The sequence below is a fragment of the Nicotiana tomentosiformis genome, chromosome 7 (assembly GCF_000390325.3).
Source record: "Nicotiana tomentosiformis chromosome 7, ASM39032v3, whole genome shotgun sequence".
Taxonomy (NCBI): Eukaryota; Viridiplantae; Streptophyta; class Magnoliopsida; order Solanales; family Solanaceae; genus Nicotiana; species Nicotiana tomentosiformis.
This window is the reverse complement of record NC_090818.1, coordinates 9,227,288-9,237,243: the sequence shown is the minus strand read 5'-3', so window position 1 is coordinate 9,237,243 and position 9,956 is coordinate 9,227,288.

The following is a 9,956-nucleotide window of genomic DNA, read 5'->3' as shown; positions in this document are numbered from 1 at the left end:
AACAGCGGGGGCATTCATAGGGAAAAGAGTTTTATCTACCTTGGAATATTTTTTCTTAAAACATTATCGCCCTAAACTGAAAGCACATCACTGTCAGCTATAGTGGTCGAATGTAAATAAATAATGTTATAAGAGTTCTAATTCATGTTCCTGTCGAGCAGAGGCGGAGCTACAGTAGTGGGTGCGGGTTCAGGCGAACTCAATAATTTTTTCCGAAACTCTGTATTTGTATTGAAATATTTACTAAATCTATATATGTATACACTGCCGAATCCAGTAACAAAAGGGGTCTTGGTTCAATGGTAAGGGCTGTGAGTTATTTTATTTTAAAATTTAGAACTCACACACTTCAAATCCTAGCTCCGCATCTGTCAAGGTGATTAGAAGTTACTTTAATAAGAAAATAGAAAACACAATAAAATGAAACTTTTTTTTAGTTATTATCAGTGTAAAAATTTAAAAGTTCGACCCAGCAAAATCTTGAGATTGAAGCTTATTCAAAAACCACACGCCAAAAAAGTGGGTCTTCTGGTTTCTTAATTACGAAGCGAACTCTAGGATTCTCAAAGGTCCTCAGCAAGCCTATTGAGTATTTTCTATATAGATAATAACAATTTCGTCTCACAAAACCAAAAATGTCAAGATCCCAACTCCTTTCCTTTTTATAGCTTGTTTGGCCAGCTTCTCGCCATGCCATAAGTGTTTATTTTTTTTTCCTTTTAAAAAAGTACTTTTTTTCTCAATTTGAGGTATCTGGCCAAGTTTTTTTTGAAAAAAAAGTATTTTTGGCTAAAAGCAGAAATAATTTTGAAGAAGTAGAAAAAAGTAGTTCTCTCCAGAAGCAGAAATAATTTTAATTTTTCTTCCTACCAAAAATACCCTTTTGCAAAATATTATATATACCAAAATAACCTTACTTAGTTTAAACTATTAAGTAATATAAAATAATTTTTTGGATGAACTTTTATATTTATTGAATGATTTTTTGATATATTTAAATTATCTTGAAAGAATAAAGTACTTTTCAATTTTTTTTTATATTTTACATAAATAAAATAAAAAATTTAATTATTATCTTTAATAATAAATATTTATAATTATTTATCTATTTATATAATATTAACTATTAAGCAAATCTCTTCATGTCCTTATTTGTAAATTGACACATAAAATCACTTTTTGAAAAGTTTGGCCAAACACAAATTATTGTTCAAAAGTGTTTTTCAAATTTATTAGCCAAACACAAACTGCTTTTCTCCAAAAATACTTTTTTGAAAAGCACTTTTGAAAAAAACACATCTCAAAATAAGCTGATTTTTACAGTTTTGCCAAATAGGCTACTAGTATAACTCTTCAAAGATTAAAATTTTGTCAAAGGCACAAAGGAGCGCTGAAAAGGCCCTTTTTTTTTCCACTAAAAAGGTAAAATTGTCTTAGTGTGACATATAGGTCATGAGTTCGAGCCGTGAAAGCAACCATTAATATTTATTTTTGGATAGGATATTTATATCACATCTCTTGAGATGCGGTACTTATCTGAACCTGATGTGAATGCATCATGCTTTACGCACCAGAGTGATTCTTTTTTTCTTTTATGAAAAGGAACATCAAATAGAGCGGTCAATGTAAATGTGGATCCCATTTCCCACGCCTACCATAAAGAAAAAGAAGAAAACCAAAAAAAAAAAAAAAAAGGAAAAAAATATAGCAAACCCTGGATTTTAGTATACACCAACCAAAGGAAATGTGCTATTTTGTATATGATGAAGAAAGTTAGGGAGTAAGACTCAAATTTTTTATATGCCTTAAGACACAAAATCCTATGTATTTGAAGGGGGTGTCCTTGTCAAAGGCACATAGAATAACGAATCCTACAACATTAACGGCATATTTAACTAAAAACTTAATCATAGTGACGGCGAGAAATATAATTTTATACCTCAAAGAAAATAAGAACTAAATATATTTAAGGCTTTAATATAATTTGTTGTCCATGTCGAACAACTTGTTATTGAAAGCTTTACTAATTAGATTTATATTTTATTTAGGTATTTTAATAGGTCGTCTGTGGAGCTATCTTATCGCAATTGTAAAAAGTAATTGTTATATTACAACAACAACAACTCAGTAAAATTTTATAAATTAGGTCTGAGAAGGATAGTGAATATGCATATATAACTATTACATTATTTATTTATATAATAAAACACTAGGAAAGGGACAAGATATGTGAGAATTGGCATCTCACATAAAGTTGGCCTCTTTCACAATATTGGAATTACGAAGCACAATGCAATGGATTTCGATACCATCAAAGTCAGAGGCGGAGTCAGAATTTAAAATTTATGGATTCGAAATTATAATTATTTTAAGTTATTGGGTTCTAAATTAATAAGTTGTACATATTCAATAGGTTTCTTAAAACAAATACATGGTTTGAACAAAAACTACTGGGTTCGGCCGAACCCATATCCCGCACTTTACCTCCGCCCGATCAAAGGTCGTGGTAGAGTAGTTAGTGTTTCTCTATTTTAAAATAGAGATTTTGGATTCAAGCTTGAGTATGAAGTTACTTCTGATAGAAAACATCTTTTTTTTCCTCAAAGTAAGCCTTTTCGATACAAATTCGAATTAATCGGGTCACAACAAATAGCAATACCGGATAGAAAAGTGGATCTCGGTGTGACACTACCTCGCAAGAAGAAAAAAAAAAGTGTATGTGAATGATTCTATATCATAGTATTACTATTAGCAATACCTCCATATGGAAACATAAAGATTAGTCCTTCTATTTCAATTTATACAACACTTATCTAATTTTCAGAGACGTCACTAGGAGTTTCATATAATTTTTTTCTGAATTTCAAAACTTAAAGAAATTCAGATTTATATAACAATTTAATTTAAGTTTAAAAGTAACATTTTCTCCACCAAATTAATTTTTAACTTCTATGTTTAATATGTTTAACGACTTAAACTTCACCTTTAATCAAATTTTATATAAAATGAAGAGGAAGTACTCCCTGTCGTTTTAATGTCATTTAAATGGATACGAAGTTAAAGAAATAAAGTAATGCCTCATTCATTTTTTTTTAATATTAAGACGTATGAATCTGAATATCAAGATGCGTATTAAAATTAAGACATCTAAATCTGAATACACATATGAATATGAAGATGTGTATTAAGACCTGAATACTAAATGATTAAAACTGTTTATTTTTTTTAACGTCTGAATATATATAATTTATCTTTATTTAAAAATTAATAAATATAAAATTCAAATAAAATACTAATTAATCTAATATCTTATCAATATATTCTATCAACACACACACACACACGCACACACACATATATATATATGGAGGGGGGAGGGGGGGAGGTAATTGGTGATGATTTTGGTTGATGGTGGTGGTTCTGGATAGTAGCTAGTGGTGATTGGTAGCGATAGCGATTATGATTGAGGATGGTGATGGGTGATGATTGTTAATAAATGGTGGGCGGTAGTGATGGTTGTGGTTGTGGTTGTGATTGATGCAGGTAATGATAGGTGGTGGTAATTTATAATGGTGGGCGGTGTCGGCTATGGTTATTGATGGTGATGAGATGGTTAGTTGTGGTAGGTGAGGTGGGTGCATATGTGGTTATGGTTGAGGATGGTGGTGGTGGGGGTAGTGAATGGTGGAGGTGGTTGCGGCTATGGTTGAGGATGGTGGTGGTGGTGGTGGTGGAGATAGTTGATAATGGTAGGCGGAGACAACAGCGATTGGTAGCGATAGCGATTATGGTTGAGGATGGTGATGGGTGGTGATTGTTAATAAATGGTGGGTGGTTGTGGTAGTGGTGGTTGTAGTTGTGGTTGTGATTGATGAAGCTAATGTTGGGTGGTGGTAATTTATAATGGTGGGTGGTGTCGGCTATGGTTATTGATAGTGATGAAATGGTTAGTTGTGATAGGTGAGGTGGGTGTATGTGTGGTTATGGTTGGGGATGATGGTGGTTGGTGGTGGGAGTAGTAGATGGTGGAGGTAGTTGCGGCTATGGTTGAGGATGGTAGTGGTGATGGTGGTGGAGATAGTTGATAATGGTAGGCGGAGACGGCAGTGATTGGTAGCGATAGCGATTATGATTGAGGATGGTGATGATTGTGGGTGGTTGTGGTAGTGGTGGTTGTGGTTGTGGTTGTGATTGATGAAGGTAATGATGGGTGGTGGTAATTTATAATGGTGGGCGGTGTCGGCTATGGTTATTGATGGTGATGAGATGGTTAGTTATGGTAGTTGTGGTGGGTGCATGTGTTGTTATAGTTGAGGATGATGGTGGTGGGGGTAGTGGATGGTGGAGGTGGTTACGGCTATGGTTGAGGATGGTGGTGGTGGTAGTGGAAGAGATAGTTGATAATGGTAGGCGGAGACGGCAGTGATTGGTAGCGATAACGATTATAGTTGAGGATGGTGATGGGTGGTGATTGTTAATAAATGGTGGGTGGTTGTGGTAGTTGTGAGCACCTAATTTTTGACTATATTTGAATTTTTATCACCTTCTACTATGTAAATATTTTCAGAAATTTAATATATATATTTTTTTGTTTTGTTACATTTTCTTATATAGGGTAAAATTTAATAATAATTTAAAATATCAATTATTATTATTAGTATTCTTTATATTTTTAATTTTATCTTTATTTTTAAATAAAATAAATTAAAAAATCGAAAATAAAAAAAATTATTATTATTATTTTATTTTTTTAAAATTACGGATGGGAATTAAAAAAAATAGTAAAAGTAGAAATATAAAATTAAAAAGTAAAAGTAAAAGTAAAAGTAGGTAGAAATTATTTAATAAAAAAAAGTAAAAGAAAGTGAAAAATTAAAACAATAAAATTAATATAGAATGTGGAAATTTAAAAAAATGAAAAGTAAAATAAAGTTGGAATTAAAAAATAAAAGTAAGGGTACCTGATTTTTTTTAATAAAAGTAAAAGTAAGTAAAAATTTAAAAAAAGAAAAGTAAAATAAGTAGGAAATAAAAAAAGAAAAATTAAAAAAAGTGGGATTTTAAATATATTAAAAATAAAAAAGTGAGAAATTAAAAAAGAAAAATAAAAAAAAGTGGGGAATTATTTTTTTTTAAAAATAAAAAAATAGGAAGTGAAAATTCTTTTTAATTAAAAAATAAAAATTTGAAAATTCCGAAATTTTTTCTATAAATCGAAGAGAAATGTGAGGAAAAAAAAGAGGGGAGAGAGGAAAAAAAAGGGAGGAGAGAATTGAGAGAAATTTATTTTCTTCTTTTAGGATAAAGGAATTTCTACTTGTGTCATTCTTTTTTCTTCTTTCTTTCGAAAAAACTAGCAGTTTCACCACCCAAATACAACCTTTAAACCTCCATAGAAAAGCCCTTTTAATACCATAAACTACCATCCAAACCCAGTCGAAACAGTGAGGTTTTTAGTTGAGGTCGTCGACGAGTTTCGATGCTCCGTTTAAGGTCTTGCGTGCGGTTTGAATGAGTTTAAGATTCAAAGTTGTAAAACCGTAAAGTTTCAGATTCAATTTTTGAGGTCCACTTCATATCTTGTTTTGATTAATGATATGAGTTGCTTCTTTTTCTTTTGGTGTTCTTTTATATCTTGAATGAATGAAATTATTCTCTGTTAAACATTCCAATTTTTTAGCTTCCTCTTTGTATATTTATTTAGTTCATTAGCATGTTCTTTTAAAAAGAGGTTCATACATGAATGGTTTAATGAAATTTGCTAATTGATAAGTGAGTTGTGATTGTTTTTAAAAAAAAATAATTTCTTATTGAAATGGAAGCTCAAGCAATGTTATGTCTCTATTTGGTTATTTAGTCATTCATGTGTTAATAAATGAGCTTTAGTAGTTCCATCTTTGTTTTAAATTAAGCTGTTAATTGTCTAAAGTATAGAGTTAAGTTGTTAAACAAGTTTAACTAGAATTATGTCACTGGTGAAAATTCAATGTTTGGGCCTAGACACATGGGTTGTTGAAGGAAGTGAAGTTGTGAAGTTACTATAAGCTAATGAAGAAAGTTATTTTTTTGGGCCAAAACTTGAAATTTGCTAGGCCCATTAATCTCATACAATGGCCCCATTTTGTAATTCTTGAATAATTAATTTAATTTATTTCATGCTTTTCTACAATGACATACTCTTATGGCTTTACAAATCTCAAATTAGTTTAAGACAAATAATTCATAAACTTCATAACTTGCTTTAGGTGCGATTAATAAATTATCGTGGCCATGGGTACGGTTCCCGTGGCCATGATCACGAAACGTCGAGTGCGCGTTTCACGCGACTTGACCATAACTTCAACTAATAATAATAAACATGTTGTAAATCGTTGGTACATTTCACGTGGCACGGTTTGCAATGTGTACCAAATGACAAGTGTACGACATCGTAACTTGCTCAAGAAATAACTCCATAAATACTAAAAATAGATTTAAATACATAATTAAAAGCGGTCAAAGGTAAAATGCACAATATATTTAAAACAGGTAATAAATCAGATAATTAAAAAGTAAAAAAAAAATTTTAAAAAATCAGATAATTAGGCCAAGTATTAATTGTTAAGCGACCGTGCTAAAACCACGGAACTCGGGAGTGCCTCACACCTTCTCCCGGGTTAACAGAATTCCTTACCCGATCTTCTGTGTTCGGGGACCATAAATATAGTCAATTTCCTTGATTTGGGATTTTAAAATAAATCGGTGACTTGGGACACCATAAATTATTCCAAGTGGCGACTCTGAATAAATAAATAATCTCATTTCGAATAATGTCACTTAAATTGAAAAAACTCGCTACCCCTACCCCCTCGAAAAAAAGGAGGTGTGACAGCTCTGGCTACTCTGCTGGGGAAATGAACCCAAAACTTTTGGTTCAGGGTTCAGAATTCGAGCTTAGATGACTTTTATACTTGGTTTTTGTTTATTATCTAATTTTTTTTACGTGTTTGAGCCTAATGTGCTAATTGCTGCTCTTTACCGCTTTGATATTGTCGTGAACTGTATATAAACTGTTACGAAAACCATTATTCTCTCTGAGTCTTCTAAATCTTCTGGGAAGCGTGCGCTTTGCGTGGATTCTTTCTGTTAGAGTCATACCCTAATTTTTGAACGAGGATCGGACAAGTTGCAAAGCCGGTAAAGCTTCTGTATTCCCGGTACGCTGCCCCACTTTGGCTCGAGTTGTCCGCTCGGGTAAGTCAGGTCTAGAATAATACACCCAGGATTTAAACTTAGAATGACATAACCTCATGCCGGATCCCTAATAGGTACGTTTGTTTGCATTACGTGCATTTGACTTTGGGGATTTAACATACGAGTTGTGTTCGTCTAGGATAGGTGTACTCAATATAAAAGACCATCCTGATGCATTTTTACGTGCTACTTGTGCATATGTTTGTTTCGGCTTGCATGTTGACCGGTTTCTAGAATAGAGAAAGAAAATATAAAAAAAACAAAAAAAAAAGAGTGAAAGGTAGGTATTTGAAAAATTCTGAAACCCTGCCGAATTTATTTTTTTATTAAAAAGAAAGAAAATAAGTCAATATTTACAAAAGTCATGTTTTCTTGTTGTGCCAAAATTGACCGAACTACGCGGGTCTGATTCTCACCGGATGTGAGATACGTAGGCAAACCTCATCGGTTCCGACCCCAAATTTTTAAAAATTCAAAAATATTTTCTTTTAATTCCTTCTTTAGAAGTCTTTCCTTCGAAAATCCCAAATAAAAGAAAAAGATTTTAAAGCTAAAAAATATTTTCTTTATTTTTAGAAGTCTCTCATTTGAAAAAACAAAATCAAAAATTCAAAAATAAAAATATTTTCTTTCTTTCGAAAATTATCAAAAAAATAAAAATAAAATAAAAAACTAAAAATTCAAAAATAATTTCTCTCTTGTTTAGAAGTCTTTCTTTCAAAAATTTCTAATTAAAAAAAAGAAAATTCTAAATCCAAAATATTTTCCTTGTTATGAGTTTTTTGTTGGTACGATTTTTTTAAATTAAAAAAAATAGTGAATAAAAAAAGAGTTAGTTGAGTTACTTTATTCATGATCTTACCGAACTACGCGAGTCTGATTCTCACCGGATGTGAGATACGTAGGCAAACATCATCGGTTCCGACCCCAACTTTCAAAAATTCAAAAATATTTTCCTTTAATTCCTTATTTAAAATTTTTTCTTTGACACATAAAATCCAAAAATTTTCTTCCTTTATAGAAGTTTTTCTTTTGGGAATTGAAAAAAATAAAAGAAGTGAAAATCCAAAAATATTTTCTTTAATTCATTCTTTAGATTTTTTACTTAGAAAATCCCAAATAAAAAAAATTTAAAACAAAACAAAAAAAATCTTTATAGAAGTCTTTCTTTTAAAAAAAGAAACAAATCAATTCAAAATCCAAAAATATTTTCTACCTTTTTTTTAGAAGTCCTTCTCCCAAAAAATTAAAACAAAAAATCCAAAATAATATTTTCATTCTTTTCAAAAATTCTCAAAAAAACAAAGAAATCGAAATCAAAAAAAATCTTTCTTCTTTATAAGTCTTTCGGAAAAAAAAAATTAATTCAAAATACAGAGAAAAAGAGTTAGTTTATTTACTTTATTCCTAATCTTCCCGAACTACGCAAGATCTGATTCATGCGGCGTCATGATACGTAGGCAATACCCATCGGATTCGATCATTGACATCAAATAAACTGAAAAAAAAAAAGAAAGAAAAGAGTGACAAAAATAACAACAAAAAGAAAAAACAAAGAGCGAAAAAAAAAACTAAGAAAACAAAAAGAAAAAGAAAGAGTGAAAATTGACAAAGAAAATCACGGAATATTTTTGTGAATATGCTGTCATATGGCGCGAGAGATTGGGAATTTGATACGGCACTAAAGGCCCTTACAGCCCTTGCCGAGACAGAGGAAAAGCCAAAAATGGTCGCCAAGCCTGAAAGTTCCGTATCAGACATGAGTCTCAGTAGCCATTCTTGCTATCCTTTCTGCGTCCGGATTATCTCAGGGTGTGATACGAATGTTTTACTTTATCAAATGAAATTAATATTTCAATGTCTAGGAATGTCTCTTTTCTTAATTTTGTCACTTCTCTTATTCTTTTTTCAGTTCTGTTAAATGCAGATTTCAATAACATGGCATGCTTGCGGACTTCATGCCCCGATCCTAAAACGTTGTCAGACTTCGAAATAATGAATCAAGAATCAGAATGCAATGAAGATAGTTTTAAGGAAATAAAATAAAGAATCGGAACAGCTAAAGGAAAATTGGCTTTAGATTGGAAAGGTCCATACATTGTTCAAGAGTACTGCCAAAAGAGAGCGTTGTACTTGGGACACATCGAAAAAAATATCCCTGAAACAACTGTCAATACAAGTGCAGTCAAAAGGTACTATGTTGGATCCTCTATATAGCATTAATGTTCTCCGGTTGGGATGAAGAAGGCTTTCTTTCTCACTATCCAAACATTTAACCCTTTGCAAACCATTTTGAGCCGGCTCCCATTCTTTGATTACCCTTATTGGAACCCGGAAGTCATTATTGAAAAATAAAATGAATGAAAAAATAAAAAAATAAAAAGAGAAGAAAAAGAAATATACAAATAAAAAGTAAGAAAAGACAAAGAAAATGAAATGAAAAATGAAAAAGAAAAGAGAAAAAAAGGAAAGGAAAAAGAAAGAGAAGAAACCAAACAGAAACCAAAACCAAAACAAAAGAGAATCAAAAACAAAGTTCTCGTCCTTGAACTATGTTTGACTTGATTCCGAAAAAATACGTAGGCAGCCTCTCTCTGGGGTTCAGTCACACCAAAATAAAAATTCACATTTCCTAAAAGTTGAAACTGGGTCAGAATTTATAATGGTTTGGCGATTATTTTGTGTGAAAGGTTCCAAAGTTGTAATTCAATCCAAATCCTTTT